The sequence below is a fragment of the Oryzias latipes genome, chromosome 11, assembly GCF_002234675.1.
Source record: "Oryzias latipes chromosome 11, ASM223467v1".
Taxonomy (NCBI): Eukaryota; Metazoa; Chordata; class Actinopteri; order Beloniformes; family Adrianichthyidae; genus Oryzias; species Oryzias latipes.
Genome location: NC_019869.2, coordinates 25,135,060 through 25,153,735, shown reverse-complemented (window position 1 = coordinate 25,153,735; position 18,676 = coordinate 25,135,060). Strand labels below are relative to the sequence as shown.

General features: G+C 44.2%; 1 protein-coding gene across 1 annotated transcript in view; it reads right to left on the bottom strand.

Moving 5' to 3' along the window:
* Positions 1 to 9,558, bottom strand: part of LOC110017390 (potassium voltage-gated channel subfamily G member 2-like) — a 56,654-nt gene extending 47,096 nt beyond the window's left edge. Inside the window, exon 1 of the mRNA XM_023960219.1 lies at positions 9,336 to 9,558. The gene's annotated coding sequence lies outside the window, so the exon portion shown is untranslated. The remainder of the gene's footprint in view (positions 1 to 9,335) is intronic.
* Positions 9,559 to 18,676: the final 9,118 nt, after the last annotated feature.

Here is an 18,676-nt window from a genome sequence, read left to right as displayed (position 1 = left end):
TGAGGGTCCTTGGGCAAGACCCTTAACACTACTGCCTACCTCATAACATGAACCACATAACATGAGAGACAATAAACCACATGTTGAGACGTCGCCCAGCCAAACAAGGTCTGCATCATGTGCTGGGGGATCAGAGCAACTTGATGGAAAGTGGGCTACTGGAACAAGACAGAAATGGACTACATGTGAGAGGTTCTGTTAGAATGCTACTACTAAAGTAATCCCAACCAGAGAGGTTACATGCAGAGAATGTTGAATGAATGGATGCTTCGAAACCCACAATCAAGGCTAACTGCCAAACACCTGGTAGCCCAATGTTCTAACATCCACAAACTGCAACTCCTATCACAACTTGAGATTGTAGCGGTACAATCCAATTGCAATATCGCCACGGGGGAGCCAGAACAGCAGGTCAGAGAGAAGGCTATACCACACTCCCACCCTCAGGTTGGGTACACAGCCCCAAGCCCCAAGGCAGCAACTGACCTGAAAGACAAGATCATGTCTAGAATGAACACTAGGCAACCCCGACACCAGCTACAACGGTTAAGAGATGTACCACCTGAAAGTCTCCTGGAAGCTGTGAATGAAGCATTGAAGGCAATCCCTACCACAACAATTACAGAAACCAATGAACTGGTTTACACCTCAGCAACAGGGATCCTTGAGATGCTTGGCTATAAGAGCAACCATGGAAGAAAACAGTACCCACCATGGAAGCAACAATTGGAGGCCAGAATCAAGGCAACACGGAGGGATGTGAGTAAGCTGACAGAGGCTCAAAGAGGTACAATGAGAAAGCAAGTACCCTAAAAGATACAGCCAGATGCCCATACCTGAAGAACTGGAAACTGCTAAACAAAGGCTCCTATAGCCTTGAGCAGCCGCCTAAAGAGGTACACAAGAGACAATGAAGCCAGACAGATAATCAGGCTTTTTTGCAACTCAGCCTGCAAAAGTGTACTCTAAGTGGCAGGGTCAAAACAGCCGAGCAGACCCACCAAGGCTAGAAACTGAACAGTACTGGAAAAATATCTGGGAGAAAGAGACGGCACATAACAGCAATGCCCAGTGGCTGGTCTCTCTGAGAAAAGAACATAACAACCTCCCTGAACGGAATTCAGTAACCATCACAGTGGCAAACATCCAAGAAAGAGGCTCAGGTATGAAAAACTGGACAGCACCGGGCCCTGACATGATACATGCCTACTGGTTAAAGATGCTCACTGAACTCAACGAGCGTCTGGCAGCACAAATGAACCAGCTGCTAAGAGATGGGACTCACCCCGAATGGCTAACGGAAGGGCGAACGATCCTGATCCAGAAGGATCCCTCAAAGGGTGCAGTCCCATCCAACTACCTACCAATAACCTGTCTCTCCACAACATGGAAGCTCATGTCAGGCATCATTGCAACAAAGATAAATAGGTACATGGATCAATACATGAGCAACACACAGAAGGGCATTGGTAGAGACTCCAGAGGAGCCAAACACCAACTCCTGGTTGACAGAACAGTCGCTCAAGACTGTAGGTCATGACACACTAACCTGTGCACAGCCTGGATTGATTACAAGAAAGCCTATGACTCAATGCCACACACATGGATCACTGAATGCTTGGAGCTGTACCGCCTCAACAGGACTCTCAGAGCTTTCATAGGAAATCCGATGAAGCTGTGGAAAACCACCCTTGAAGCCAATGGGAAGCCACTTGCACAAGTGTCTATCAAATGTGGGATAGACCAAGGCGATGCTCTGTCCCCACTGCTGTTGTGCATAGGTCTAAGCTATGGTTGTTCATCATGGCTACCAAAGGTCTGTGGTCTGTCTCTAGCCTGCACCAATCCAAACCACACAAATACTTATCAAACTTCTCACAGGCCCATACACTGGCTAAACATTCTTTCTTAATTTGAGCATACCGAGTTCGGCCTCTGACAGCCTACGGGAGCAGTGGGTGACTGGCCTCCATTCCTTGCCATGAAGCTGGAGTAGTACAGCACCTAGCCGGTAGCTGCTGGCGTCTCAAGAAACAGTTGTTGTCTTTGCAACGTCATAGAAGGTGAGAACTGGGGCTGTTGTTGACATGCCGTTGATGTTCTCAAATGCTGCTGTTGTGAAGGACCACAGGTCCATACTTTCTTTGTTTTGAGTAGATAATAAAGGGGTTGTCCGACTGTGGCAAGTGAAGGAATGTACTTGCCTAAGTAGCACTGTTTCAGTTCATGCTCATTTTGAGGCGGGGGTAGCTGGTTGATTGCCGCAACTTCCCTGGGTCTGGCCTTACTCCTGACTTATCAATCAGGTGACTAAGAAACCTTAACTGGCTTTGCCTCTAGAAGCATTTTTCTTTGGTGAGTTTGAGGCCTGCTGACTCGATGCGACGTAGACCTTTTCCAAACGTGCGTGATGTTCTTCCATGATGGCTCCATGCACCAAGTTGTTGTCCATGAAGACTTCCACACCCTCAGACCTTCCAGAGTATCGAGCATTATGCATTGGAAGATTTCGGGTGCACTTGTGATGCCAAAGGGTAGTCTTTTAAAACATTACCTGCCAAACGGTGTTATAAATGTTGTCAACTTACTTATCTTGGTGCAGGGGAATCTGCCAGAACCTGCTAGCAGCATCCAGAAATGAGAACATCACCTGCACCACTTACTTTAGACGTTACCTCATTCAAAGATGGTAGGATGTACCGCTCTCTGTTTGCTGACTTGTTCAGTTTTGTCAGCTTTACACAGATCCAGGCCTTGCCTTTTTGTTTTTCAGGACTGGCACCATTGGAGCGCATCATTCTGCTAGTTGTGTCACGTGTTTAATGATGTAGTTTTGCTCCATCCTTAAAGCTCCTCTTTCACTTTCTGTAGCATGGTAAATGGTACATGCCTTGCCGTGTGGCACAGTACATTCTTTTAATGCTATTTTAACTGGATCAATTTTTAAATGCAGCGGTTCCAATAGGGCTGACTACCGACCTTTTGTTTAGTGGTGTAGGTTGTGATCTCATCTACTTTTCTCACAAGATTCATTTCAACTGACAGGGAGCGACTGAGCAGATTGTTGACTTTGTGCCCATGGACTTCGTACATTTTTTATGCGTAGCTTCTGCCTTTGTTGCCACATTGAAGCAACCGAGGCAAGACCATTCCCCTCCAGAATGGCTGTGACACTTTCCTTTGTCTGTGGTGTAAAATGTGTCCTCGTTTATAACATTGACATCAGCTCCTGTGTTGATGTTAAATTGGACAGGAACAGATTCATTTTGTAGTGACAGACCATCTTTCAGTCTTGCCTTTTGCATTACGTACAGAGCTGAAAACAGGAGGTCTGCGCACCTTTCTCCCTTTCCGTGAGTTCATTTACTGGCCTGATGCTACGACATACTCTGGCCCAATGCCCCATCTTGTGGCAGTTATGGCATTTAGCTTTTGAACCTGGACATTTCTCATCTCCTTTAGAAGATGAGAAAATATAATAGCATGAATTTATCTCTTAACCATATTTTTTACCTCTGTAAAACTCACCGGCAGCTCTCACATCTGCAGAACATTTTTGGTAAACAAACAAAAAATATCCTAGAAGGAAACTTTTGGAAGTCGAACTTACCACCTCCACCCTGGATTTACCATCTGCCTCTGCTTCACCAAACTTTTACAACAATTACCAAGTTCCTACTGGACTCCCAGCAGGTACAGACATGAGAAAAACAGGGATGTTTTGCCGAGTTGGGTTTTCTTGGGCTGAACAGCTAACCCACAGCTGTGATGTTTTACAGAAAACTTTGATTTAAAGTCAAAATACAACAGATGGACCTCACATCAGAGAATACGGCAGGTTTTTACAACAAAAACAATTCATTACTAAACCATAAAAAGCTCAAATGTCAGTCAGTAGGCTTTACAGCAACTCATCCACCTCCCTCTAACCCTCTCCTCTGCATCCTTCTGACTCAAATCCACCATCCTCGTATCTCCTCTCCATTCATGAACCTCCTCCTCCTCCTCTAAATCTCTTTCCTTGAAGCTCCAACCTCAGGATCCTTTTACCAACATCATCTCTGCTCTCCAAACCATCTCCATCTGCTTCCCTCTGTTTATCTCCTAAATATCTACTATGATCTGTTCCTACGATGGATTCATTCCTGATCCATCCTGGTCATTCCCAAAGACAACCTCAAACAATCAAAATCCAATTCTTTACTCTTGTGTCATTTTATCAGACCTGGACGCCTGGCATCATTTTTGGTCAACAAGCTGGTTTGTGTTTGCTGTGAGGTCCTGTGTTGTAGAGATTCTCAGGGTGGACTGCAGGTGATCATCAGTGAGACGACACCTGTCTGCTGTTTTGTTAGTCTTCATCACTGAGAAGAGCTTCTCACACAGAAATGTGCAGCCAAACATGCACAAGGCTGTAGCTGCATGTAGACAGAGCTGGGGCGTTTCAGCAGGAATGGAGAGAATAAACTGTTCAGTCCTGCAGTGTCAAACTTCGTCTTCAGTGTGCCAAAACACTACAGCTCTCTCAGCTCCATCTGAATCTACTCAGGTGCAGGTTCCACATTGACGGCAGACGGGTAAAAAAGTAACTCAAAATTCCTTTTTTTGGTCTTCAAAGTTACCAAGGCGCTGTTCAAACGCTGTGTGCTCAGCTTCTCAGCAAAGTGTGCATTTGATGTTTGTCTCATGGCGCCGTCTTCGATTAGATTCTTTACTTACAGCCACATTTGCTCCACAAATGAGACAAACGGGTTTTCCAGTAATGTCAGTAAACATTTATTCTGACTCCGGAGGCTGTTTTCAGAATCAACTTTTACTCTTCACCATCGTGAGGGCTAGTGTTCACCAGGGCACCTGAAGCACTGCATTGTGGGATCTGTAGTAGATATGTTACGAGCGCTACATTTCGCTGGGCGGCTGAAACGCTGCATTATGGGATCTGGATTGAATATGTTCTCAGCGCTATATCTGGTCGGGCCATTAATAACAACAATATAAAATGATCTTGAAGGCCGGATAAAATTACACGGCGGGCTGGATGTGGCGTGCAAGCCTCGACTTTGACACATGTGCTCTAAACCAACAACATGGTTGCTCTCTCCACAGTCTTCTACACCTTTCCTTTTTTTCTATTAGTCACAAATCACACTTGAAAACCTTCTCCACCCATTTCAGACTGCTTGCACACACCTGGTCACCTCTTTCCTAAACTCTCTGTTGCTCTGGATAATTGACTCGAAGAACTTAAAGGGCATCATGCTGTTCTTCAGCCTTTTATTGTAAATTATATCCATGTTTATGATAATATATTACCTTTGGCACACTAAATTAGGATTTTTTAAATGAAATATGATTTATTTTCCTGAGTTCTCTTCCTACCCTGAAGTAAGACGACTCGATCTCTGAGGCAACACTTCTGACTCCATGTGGGCGTCGCCCATTTCATGACGTCATCCTAGAGCCGGCCTCAGCAGCGTGTCTGTGTCTCGCCAACGAAAACAAACAACATCTGAACATAGATGGATGTGCATATTGTGCACATAAAAGGAAAGAGTTTTTTGCCAAACACCACTAGCTCCATGGAGAAAGTGTGTGTGTTTGTTTGTGTGTGTGTGTGTGTGTGTGTTAGCCTGGGGGCGGGGCTGGCAGCGCAGACCCTTCCTGGAAGGGGCTGTTCTCACTTTATTACATCACAATGTGAGAACCCGAGGAGCTGGTGCTCAGAGAGCAGCTTTTTAGAGGAATACTCAGAAATGCATGAATGGGTCAAAATACCGCTTAGGGGTTTCTTTTCATGAGGAATCTTCTTTCTCTTTCGGCTTTTCCCATCAGGGGTCGCCACAGCGAATCATCGTTTTCCACCTCACTCTATCATGGACATCTTCTACCCTAACATCAGCCAACTTCATGTCCTCTGTTAAGACATCCATATATCTCCTCTTTGGCCGTCCTCTTGCCCTCCTGCCAGGCAGCTCCATCTCCAACATCCTTCTACCAATATATCCACTATCCCTCCTCTGAACATGTCCAAACCATCTCAGTCTGGCTTCTCTGACTTTGTCGCTGACACAGGCAACATGAGCCGTCCCTCTGATGTACTCGTTCCTTATCCTGTCTAACCTGGTCACTCCTAAGGAGAACCTCAACATCTTCATCTCTGCTACCTCCATCTCAGCCTCTTGTCTCTGTCTCACTGCTACCGTCTCTAACCCATAGAGCAGAGCTGGTCTCACCACTGTCTTGTACACCTTTCCTTTGAGTCTTGCTGGCACTCTTCTGTCACACAACACTCCTGACACTTTCCTCCACCCGCTCCAACCTGCCTGCACTCGCCTCTTCACCTCTTTTCCACAATCCCCATCACACTGAACTGTTGACCCCAAGTACTTAAACTCCTGCACCTTCTTCACCTCAGCCCCCTGTAACCTAACGCTTCTACCTTGATCCCTCTCGTTCAGACACATGTATTCTGTCTTACTACGACTGACCTTCATGCCTCTTCTTTCCAGAGCAAACCTCCACCTCTCTAGCTGTTCCTCCACCTGCTCTCTTGGGACCGGCACAGAAGTTACTGGCTTGCAACCCCTGTGGCTAGATTCTTTTCATGAGGAATAAACTTTATAATACCCTTAAAAGCTAAAGAAATTGATTTTGCATAATATGGGCCCCTAAACTCTTCCACCTTCTCCACCATTGCTCCCTATAACCTCACTGTTCCACTTGAGTCCCTCTTAACTACCCATAGATACTCCTTCTTACTGCAGCTGACCCTCATTCCTCTCCTTTCCAGAGCAAACCTCCACCTGTTCCCTGTTCTCACTACAGATCACAGGGTCATCTGCAAACATCGTGTTTCACAGAGATTTCTGTCTAACCTCTTCTGTCAGTCCGTCTATCACCACAGCAAACAAAAAGGAGCTTTAAGCTGATCCTTGGTGCAGTCCCACCTCCTCCTGGAACTCCTCTGTCACACCTACAGAAGATCTCACTGCTGTCTTCCAGCTCTCCTCCATGTCCTGAACAACTCCAACATTCTTCTCTGTCACTTCAGACTTCCTCATCCAAACCACAGCTCCTCTCTCCGGATCCTTTCAGACTTGTTTCTACATCTACAAAGACACAATGCAGCTCTCTTCTCCGTTTTTCTCCAGAAACTCTTACTCTTTGTCGTCCCGTTGTTTGCACTCTCTTCTGCAAGCTTACAGCCCCCCACAACCCCATGCTAACATTAGCGATGCATCAGAAATGTTGAGCCATAGCATAGCTATCCAGCAATAGATCCACTTGCTTGCACGAAATATTCAAAAATGCAGTTTTAACCTTAATCTTCTTTATCTATGTCCTCCATCATCAGAAAGAGGCCAAAAGAGCATGTTAAGTACAGCAAAAATACAATTTTCCTTGGAGTGAGTCCTTCAACTTTCTGTACTTCTTTTTGCACTGACTTCTTAAACCCATTTTCCTTTAAATAATAAAGTAACAGAAGGTCTCCTGACCTACTGATACCATAAACCTGTATGAATAAACGCCTTTTAAGATGATAAAGAAACAACAAACATTGTAGCTTATCATATGTTCTGATAGAGGCAGTTTTCTGTGTAACACAGCAGTATGTCCAAGTTCCCCAGTGTTACTCATTCCCCGAGCTGGGAGTCAAGAACGAGGACGTATTCTGTAGCTTCTCACTGTTAGGAGCCATCACACACTAGTGTAGGCAGTGACTGCAGAGTAGGTTTGAATCCTTCGTGAGCCTGTGTCCTGTTTCCAAGTCTCCTTCTGTGAGAATGAGAAGATGCAGGTTAAGGTGTGATCATCACCTTAACAGGTGAACTGGCAGATGAATACCTTTGTCTCCACAAAGGTATTCATCTGTAACAAAGCTTTGTTGGCAGTTTGGTTAAAAAACAAATTGTGGTGGTGTGTGGGGGGGGGTCCCTCTTTTAAGGTGAATTAAATGTTTAATGTTTGGAGGACTAAAAGCATATGAAATGTTCGTTTTTCCGGGGCTTGGTTCCTATTAATGTATGTTTTGCCCACAGCTTTACCGAACCAAATAAAGTTCTGATTATTATCATCAGCGTGGAACCAAAAATGTTCTGTATTTGTGCAAAAACATGAAAGGACTAACAGCTGTAAGACTGAAGTTCCTGAAATAAACCAATAAATGGATCCAGATTGTTTCATTCTCTGTGATTTTTTAGGAAATAAAAGGTTTTCAACATAGAAACAGATGAATTACAACAAGGATGAATCTGAAAAACAGGATGAAGCACGCAATGATTTCCTTGATGGCTTGGTTTGAAAACACAAGAAGGTGTATTTTATCAACACATAAACCACTGTCTAATCACTGACAAAGGGTGTGTGTGTGGGGGGGGGGGGGGGGGTGAGTCCATATTCAGGTCTTCACTTACATAAAAGAACACTCCTGCTCTATCAACTCAAAATAAGTAATTCACACACACATACACACACACATCAACAACTCCACCACCATACACACATCTTTAATGAACTAAAAAGGACAATAAACATCACAGCAGGCTTTAGAGTTCTCACTTTAGTATAAAATGTAACTTTTAACATGGGATTTAAGGGGAAATTTCTCCTTTCTGAAACCACCCTCCAGTGGTCATTTGAGGAACTACAACATTTCCTTTTGTGTTCCTTTTATCCCTTCATTCGTTTTCATTTTTTATTATGTCAAGCTTGAACGAGAAAAGAAGTAAGTACACGATGTTTTCATTAGTAGTTTGCAAAAAGAAAAAGAAAAAACATGTGTATTCTTCTCAAACGTGTGGACCTGAGAATTCTCCTCCAGCAGAAACAGAGCCATAGACCCTGAAGCCTCAGTTCCTGCTACAGGCCAGTGAGAAACCACCCGCTCTGCTCTCCTTCTTCATTAGATCCATCACTCCTGCCTGCAGGTCTCTGCCTTCAGAGCGTTCCTCTTTTCTGTTTGGTTCCGAATCTCAACCATTCCTGTCTGAGCAGCCCTAACTTTACGCCTGCTCCTGAACTTCACACCATCAGAAGTCCTTCAGCAATCAAGCTGAAAACGAAAAGCTGATAGTGTGACTGAAGACCAGCAGCAGACAGGACCGCCATCCTCCTGCAACTTCTGTCCTGCTTGATCCTCATTGATCAGAGTCATCTTTTCAGCAGGGAGCTGCTCCATCAGGCTGTCACTCACATGTGGATCAACCGCAGCAGATACATGAGGATTTTTACAGGGAACATGGATCAGGTCGCGCGCGCAGCTTTTGTTTAATAATTGCGACTTTATCGTAAGACAGAAGACGCAAAAAACGGAGTCCAAAAACAGGCACACTCACCGCAGAACAGATCCGCGCGTGTCTAGTCCCCGAGCCGCTCCTCTGTAAGTTCTCCCCGCAGGTACTGCGGGACTCGGCTGACCCCCCCCGCCCCCCAGCCCGGAGCCTGTTGAAAAGTCTCTTCACATGTTCAAACACCCACGAGGCGTAAGTGTGCGCGCGGGGCTCAGAGCATGGGGAGGCTGCACGCGGGCTCTCCGACGCTCCGCGCGGACTGCTCAGGTGCGTCCGGAGCCGCGCGCTCAACTCCCCGGAAATGCGAGGTGGGGGGAGGAGGGGGGAGTGTCCTCGATCCGTTTGTCTGAAATTATCCAGTTTGACTCTATCTATCTATCTATCTATCTATCTATCTATCTATCTATCTATCTATCTATCTATCTATCTATCTATCTATCTATCTATCTATCTATCTATCTATCTATCTATCTATCTATCTATCTATCTATCTATCTATCTATCTATCTATCTATCTGTCAAAGACAGGATTTATTTGATGTATTTTTCATTTCTTGTTTGATATGCTGACATGTTTTCCCCCTTTAATTTCCGGGAGTCTTCTTCAAATGTGAAACTTTTTTTCTTTTTCTTTTCTTTTGCTTTCACAGATTAAAATTTTAAAATTCTGTGACACAAATGATCAAATCATTTCTTTACAGCTTTATTGTAAAATAAAATCAAAGTGACTGTTTTCTGTGGGTTTTTTTTTATATCATATCCATTTTGGCCATTTACTCCTCTTCTGGAGTTTGGTTTTCTTTTTATGTGACTTGTGATGCAGTTGACTTCAGGCAGAAGCTGAGCTAAAAGCTGATCTGTCAACGAGGTTCAGAGGTTTTCACAGCTGATGATCCTCCTGCTTTGGTTGAAGCTTTTTTTGTAACTCGGAGCAAAATGTTAAAAAAAGGAAACGTTTTAATTTCCCAAATAGTACTGATGGGTGTTTTCAGGAAGCAATTCTGGCCTTAAGCTCATTTGTGTTTGGAAACCTCCATCCTGCAGACGAGACCCCTGACTTCCTGCAGGAAACTGCAACAAATTTACATGTAGACTCATGCATTAGGTCAACTTCACAAAAAATACTCCAAAATATTTATGTTCTGTATATAAACAATTTTCTAAAATGCAAAAAAAAACCTAACATTAAAATGGATAAAAATAAATTAAAATAGTATTTTTGCTTCATCAAAGCCTGTGTGTTTACTTGTTTGCTTTGTCTTTGTGTTATATAGAATAAATATTTGGGTTTAATGCTTTAGGGAATTAGAAAATGATTAAGCTGAACTCACTTTGCCGCCTCCTGCCTGGCTAAAATGAGCTTGTTTAATTTTTACAGGTTCATTTTAAAGGTTATACTGAACCCCGAGGGTCTGGAAAGCTCAGTCTGTAATAAATACTGTGAAGTGTTCTCAGCGTGTGTTAATAATTGCCTGAGAAGTTTTTTTCAAAACAATTGTATTTCTCTGTCAAGTCTTCTGATATTCAAAATGAAAAAAAGAGTGAAGGTACACATGCTCAAAGCAGGCATGTAAACAGAAAAATAACAAATGGAAAAGAGTTATCAAAGCTAGAAACAGATCACGCTAAAAAGGGGCTGCTGTTAAATAAATTTAATGACAGAGGAAACCGTTTGAGCCACTGAGAACAAAAAGAAAAATGAGGAAGTACATTTTAAAGTTAAAAAAGATGGTGGGAGTAAATTTCTCAATTAACTTTTCTGTTTTTATCCTAAGTGGTGAGTATGAAGTTCTATTTATTGTACAGAAGTTCAAATATAAAACATCAACTGTTGAGATGGAAAAAGACACTTACTCATGGTAGGCATGAGTCCATTAACAGAGATGTTTTTCCTGACAGAATGAAAATTGCAGAAAACTTTATTTCAGTCAGACAACTCTTGCAGAAGAATATTTATTTGACAACATCTTTAGGTTTTCACAACATCTTTACGTTGGGATTCACAACTTGATTCACAACTTCGTTTTGGCATAAGGCTCCGTTCAATTCCTTGAGATAATTCTTTTTTCCTTACACTTTCGGGTAACGGAGCCCACAGGTGGAAGCCGGGGAGGAGGGAGGGGCGAAGAATGCGCGCTGAATCCATCCCCACAAACCTCCAAACCAAACCAGAGAGAGAATAACAAATTAACTGTCCAGTCGAGAAAACAAGGCCGTGACGAGACTGACACACTCACTAATGCGGCCGACGCAAGTCCCCGAAGCCAGGGCAGGACCCACTGGGGTACAGAGCGGGGAAAAACAGGTGGAGCAGAACCAGATGCAGAACATGCGGGGCCAACGAACGAGGATCGCAGAGCGAATCAAAACGAGCCATAGACTTTGCACAAAAGAGACCAAACATAGGGAAAATGTCCACAACGGAGAGACGGGTCCAAGAGAGACTAATTTAACATGCTGACTAACCAGCAGCCACAACAACGAAAAAAATAAACAGAAGAACCGTCGTAATAATAAAGCCAGCATCGAATTAAAAATGGTCAAGATTGACATTCAGCTCCCAATGAACAAAACAGCAATAGAGAAAATGCCAAAAGCCACAGCCGATTCAGCCAGCATGTGAAACCTGTCCAGACGAGGACCGCCAGCCTTCACAACCACAGAAAAGATCCCACAACCCCTGAGACAATAACCGGACGACGCAGAACCACACAGCAGAAAATGAATCAGAAGTACACCATGAAGTGGACCATGAGTCAAAAACTACAATTCCCAGGGTCTTTAGGGGCGTGACATCACCGATTACTGAGTAAACAGGAAGCAAGAAGCCTTAGAAAAAACAACACGAGAAAAGAACCGCATGCCGCTCACCGTAGAAATTCTGATGGCCACGGCAGACGAGAAGACCCGGTCTGTTCCTGATCGGGCGCCACGGACAACCCGAACACCGCGGAAAGCACACCCCCTGCAGACGCACGCGACCGCGGCGACACGAACGCGCTGGGCGCCGTCAGCCTCCCGCTGATCGCCGCAAAAGGAAAGCAGATACGGGAAGCGAAAACCCCACATCAGAAAAATGGGGAGAGAATGAACAATTGTACACCTGACTTAAATAGGACGCTGAGCAGGTGAGTTAATTGACTGACCCGCCCTAGGGGAGTAACCTGTAACTCTGCAGAGTGTGCCTGCCCGAAATGCGACGAGTCGCTATTTAAAGGGTCGATCATGCAAGATTTTCTTTTTTTTAGCTTTTTATTATACTGTTCATTCCTCACAAAAACACCCCCAAAGTGGTATTTTGATCCATTCACAAATTTTTGAGCATTCTTCATTCCACATGCTCTCTGAGAATCGGTGCCTCCCAATCCACAGAAATGAGCGGGTGATGATCAGGTAAACGCTTTCTTTTTACATGCACAATATGCACACCTGTGGTGTTACCCTCACCTTTGGGCTTCACACCCAACAGGCTTTGCAGTTGCTGAGGGCGTGGTCTGACTGTTCTACATATACATAAGATCAGTCCCCAACCCCCGGGCCGCGGATCTGTACCGGTCCTTGGGTCATTTGGTACCGGGCAAACACAGAAAGAATAAATAACTTACATTACTTCTGTTTTATTTATTTCAGTATCTAAAAGATGTTTTTATTTTGAAAAATTGCCAGATTCTCTGTTACATCCGTCTATGTCACTCTTGACACAGGTCAAGGGCTCTTCTTGGTCACGTGATAGGTTAACGCTAAAATAAAACCCAGGAACTAGCAAAATGAGTAAAATACAAACGTCTTTGGAAAGTTTCTTTGCCAAGGGGAAAACGCCCAGCCAGGAGACAGATAAGGAGCCTTCGACTTCCAAAATAAGAAAGATACATTTAATAGACAGTACTTCTTTTATGCACCATGAGTGAGGGAAGGGGAGAGGATGATGACACCTGGACAATGTACAATGACATGGCCGTCAAAATAAAAGCTCAGGGTTCGTCTTGCCACATCTCTGTTCCTCCTTCATTGTGGCCTTGCTACAATAATCGTTCGCCACGTCTTAAACACCAGTCCGTGAAAATTTAGTATAACCTCATACCTCTCTCCGCCGTTGTAAGATTGGGGACCCCAGCATAAGGTGATTTGCCAGCCGTAGTAAGCTGGCACATGACAGAACAAAGCTTCACGTTCAGAAGACAAGATGTGTCTCTTCATCAACGCCCCATTGATGACCCCGATCTTGAACATGTCAGAACCAGCAGATGCACAAGGGTGCCACCTGTGTGCGCAGCTTCGGCCAACTCTCCTTGCCTGGTGGCGGGAGATTACAGAGGACTGGCTGAGGAAACAGACCGAGTCCTGTGCAGCATGTGACGTCTGCAGGAGATGGAGGAAGTTCAGGTGTAAGTGTCTGTAGTCAGCGTGGATGTGCGCCGCAGGAGCTCCCTGTGCTGTTTCCTACAGAGGTTCGGAAAGAAAGCAAAGCGTTGTGTCCGCCATATGCGTTTCCGAGTTCGGGAAACGCCATGTCTGGCACTCAGTAGCAGCTGTGGGTGCTGTCTAACATGGAGAGCTACTTTTTGTTACACTTCTTTTTGGAGCCTGGCTCCCAGAAAAGTTTTGTTGCCCCCACCTATTCGGGTATAGTCAGTGCGCTATAACAACCCTTCGGGGATTTTTGCCGTCTGAACGACGCCCCAACACCTGACCGATATCTTATTCCTCACATTCAGAATTTCTCGATTCGTTTGTGCGCTGCCTTAATTTTTTCTAAAGTAGACCTGGTGCGCAGTTACTATAAGCATACGGAGCGGGGGTGAAGACATGCCTAAGACTGTGGTGATCACTCCTTTTGGACGTTTGGAGTTCCTGCACATGTTGTGTTGCGAAATGGCGATCCAACTCTCCTGTGTGATGTTTCCACAGGACTGCCTCGGTAGGTCCTGCGGGATGGCGTCGCCGCATTTTTTCATTTGTCCATTCCCTCTCTGACCCGGGTGTCCGCATGTCGATGAAGCTGATTAGTTCCTATTTTGTGTGGCCTGGGTTGTGTAAGGACGTTGAGGGATGGGTCGCGTCTTGTGTTGTGTGTCAGTGTGCCAAACTTTACCGCCACACTAAAGTTCCCCTGGAAAGCTTTCCCGATCATGGCCAAGCATTTTGCCCATGTGCACAAGGATTTGCTTGGTCCCCTGCCTCCTTCAAAGGTTTTTATACACTTGTTAACCATTGTGGATTGTACCACCAGGTGGCCCAAGGAAGTTCCTCTGTCCTACGTCCGCTGACGTGGTCAGTGTGATTCTCTCTGCCTGGATTGCCCATTTTGGTCTGCCTCAAGCGAGGGTGCGCTCACAGATGACTGTTGGCTGGATTGTTTGCTGTGGTTCCTGACCGAGAGTAGGTTTTTGGAAAGCCACTACGAATTCTAGGGGATTTCTTGTTAGAGTCGTCGGCCCGGGATCCCCGTTTCCCGTCGGCTCCTGGCCCCGTGCACCAATGCATCCCACAGTCATTTATACCTGCAACGCTCCTGTCGGCTCAGTTTGTTTTTGTTTGACACAACACCACCCCTTCAGTCTCCCTACGATGGTCCGTGCCGTGTCCTGGAGAAGGGGGACAAATGCTTTGTTCTGGACATGGGCAGGCGCATAGAGCTGGTGACAGTGGACCGGCTTAAACCAGCGTTTGTGTGGACAGGCGACATTGTGCAGCCAGCTGGAGTGTCTCGCCATTGACGTCGTCCTTTCAGATCCCCGGATCTGCCACGTTCTGCTGTTACCTGCCCAGAGTCAGGACAGATATCATTAAACGCCCACGTAGAATGGGTTTTGAAGGTTGAGTTCCTTTCTAGGTGTTCTGGCCGGGCTTGGCACACGAAGGAATAAATCTTCACGTTCAGAAGTCAAGAAGTGTCTCTTCATCATTGCCCCACATCAATCTTTGCAAATGTTGGGATGTTGTATGTTTTCGTGGGAGAAACTCAGAAACGCTGGCGAGACCGGCTCTAGGTTGATGTCATGATATGGGCGGCACCCACACGGAGCGAAAGGCAGAGCCTCAGAATCGTCTTCCTTCCAGGTAGCAAATGAACTGAGAAAATAAAAAAATCATTCTTTAGTGTCATAAAGGTAATATATTATCACATACATGGATTTACTCTGAAAGACCCAAGAAAGGCATGATAGAGAAGGAAATATACACACAGTATGAATAGTTATAGACCTGCACCCAAATCTTCTCAGTTCATAAAATAATTGAAAAATGATTTACGCAAAAACAGGCTTAATTGTTGAAAAGTGTCTCAATTTCATACAGATTTAAGAACAACCATAACAGCAATGATTCATTTCTGTAGTTTGAATAGTGGCCAGGAACATTTCATAATGAGAGGTTTTGCATTGGTGCATTTGACAAATATGATTTGCTACTGTTTGAATGAAAGCACTTAGCATGAAAACACAAACACACAACAGGCCAAAGGATTCAGCAGGCTCCAGTTAATACACATGAATCCTCAGGTACTATGAGGTGCCCCACAAGGCCTAAAGTTTTTATTTAATTTATTCATACTGTATGTGTTTGTAAGAAAATATCATCTAAAACTGTCTCAATCTGGGAGAATTTAGAAACGTTTTTAACAATTGAAGACACTGAAATAAATAATGTTAGAGGATGGTTTGATTGAAGAATCTTTAGAACAGACACAAACTAAGGAGTTTTGGCTCTGAGAGAAGAAACAATCACATCAGTGTCAATGTTTCTATAAAAAAGATTCAATATTTTACATGATGTGTTGAGATGCAGCAGCTCTACTGACAGAAAGTGATGAAAATTATTCACTGTAAAAACACAGAGGATGAACATAAAAGGTTTATTTTTTAAGTCCAAGCTTTCAATATTCAGACCGATTCATCTTATGTGAAAGATAAGCAATCAGTTCATATCAGAGCATTTTCATAGATTTTTGCTGTAGGGCATGACTGCAGCTCTTTATGGAATTAAACTTAAATTTATTAAAATACTCCTAAAGTGGGGGCTTCACAGGGATGTAGTGTTGGTGCCCTCACCTCACAGCAAGAAGGTCCTGGTTCAAATCCCAGCTGAGACCCTTCTGTGTGGAGTTTGCATGTTCTCCAGGCTCTCCAGTTTCCTTCCACGATCCAAAAACATCCGTCATGGGTTTATTGATGATTTGCAACAACTTGTAGCGGGAACCAGCACCTCAATGCAACCGTAGCTGGGATAGGCTCCAGCAGCCCTGAGCAGGTCACCAGTCTGTTGCCGGGCAACTCAACCACACTCACACTAAAGAACAATTTCAGAGACACCAATAAACCTATGAAGCATGATTTTGGACTGTGAGAGGAAACCGGAGTGCCCAGAGAAAGCTCACGCATGCATAAGGAGAACACGCAAACTCCACACAGAAAGGTCCCTGTCGGGATTTAAACCAGGACCCTCTCACGGTGAACCACTACACCCCTGTGACGCTCACCACGATAACCATTTGAGCTTTTACTCTTTTTTACTTCATTGTAAGAAATGTTATGACTAAAAAAACTAGAATGAAAAGGAGGCGGCGTTTCCCCGGCAGGAGGGACACTGAAAATCCTTTTCCTGTGTGTTCAGTGTCATCAGCAGAACATGTAGTTGAAGTTGATGCCATAGGGGCCGAGACAGTTTTTCCATTCCCCCCCCGCCTGCAGGTAGGCGTCACGTTGTTCCAGGTCAGAACTGCGTGGAAGATCGATGAGCTCGAACCTTTCTGTGGTCAAAAGTTCATCTTTTGCAGGAGCTAATGTAAAGTGAATCAAATATAGTGAACAAAATTAACATGTACATAAGTTATTTTAGAATTTTATTGATTGATGCTCATATTAGTAGACCAGGTGTTGGACTTCTTAGTGCATGCTGCAGCACGCAGAGGACTTGTGTGAGAACAAAAGAAACCTCTGCTTGATCCAAATTAGAAACTAGAACAGATGAGAACTATGTGAGTTATAATGAGAAAACTTATTAGTGTAGCGACCTGGGGGTTAGCCCCGCCCTCAGCCCCTAAGGCTCATGGGAAGTGGGGAGTTTTGGGGTGAAAACCATGAGTGAGAGGACTGGCAACAGAAGTGACCTCCATGCTGTTTGGGCTGTGTGTGTGCTTGAATTATTGGTCTTGATGCTGAAAAGGAAACTTTGGTTCTTTGCCTGCTTAATTCTTGACGCTGTCTGGTGTTGCGCAGTGTACGGGGCACGGACAGTTGTCCAATGAAGCCACAATATGAGCATCTTCTCTTTTGCCTACCCACTAAAGTGAAGCTCCGGCTGGGTCGTTTCATTAGTAACACATTTTAAATCGGTCTGGTGTGACACGTTTGAAAATGCTCTGTAGAGAGAAACTTCCATCAGGCAGTATTGAGGCTACAGCCAAATCAGGAACATGTGACTTCCGCATTGAAGCATATGTATAAAACAGTTGCGGGCATACTACGGGCCGCGGGCTGGATCCGGCCTGCCTCCATGTTTGGTGCAGCCCACTGAACAATACCAGAGGCCGGTGTTTTTTAATTTTATCTGGCCACACGATCAAGACCTGCATAGAACGTAACATTTCATTCCCCCCTTCTGCAGTCCAAATCTCTAAAAATCTTGTCAAAAAAAAAAAAAGACAGTCTTCCCTTTCTACGTCGCAGTTCATCTTTCCCGGTTTAGCTCATTCTTTTAGAGCGATTATGCTGGATTTTTCTGTTCTTTTCTGTTCTGTGTCCTGATTGGCTGGAGACCCTGTCAATCAATAACCTCCGTGTCTCCTGTTCAGAAACGCAGAGCTCTTCAGATCTACAGAAATCTGTGATCGATGAGATCTTTGTTTTCATTTTAAGATCCTGGATCTAATTTCATGAAGGTTTGAGAATTTAAAGAAGACAGAAAAGGGTGAAAATGTTCATGTTTGTGTGAGAAAAATGTAGAAAGTTGGCAGTGAGGAGTTTTACTGCCACAATCGTCTGTGATCAGACTTTGTGATTTTCAAAGTCTCAGCGGGAAAATGATGGGAGAGGATCCACTATTTATTGGTTTTTCTTTTTACTGTATCAGTATATTTTTTCCTGACTTTTTGTCTTTGAAAATCACAGTTATTTGATCATTTTTTAATTTCATAAATAGTGTTATTTATTTTATTTAAAAGATCATGAATTAATAAAACTTAATTAAAGGGCTTTACAATAAAATAAAGATAAAAGAAGTTTAAAGAAAAAGAGTTATTGTGGCCTCACAAGAAAACATTTGGGGATTCTGCTAGCATCCATGTGGTGTTGGAAGATCTGTTGATTTTCATTCTTCCCATCATTCAAACACCACATGAATGCAGCATTTCTCTAAGTTTTACATGAGGAACATCAAGCCGTTGGTGC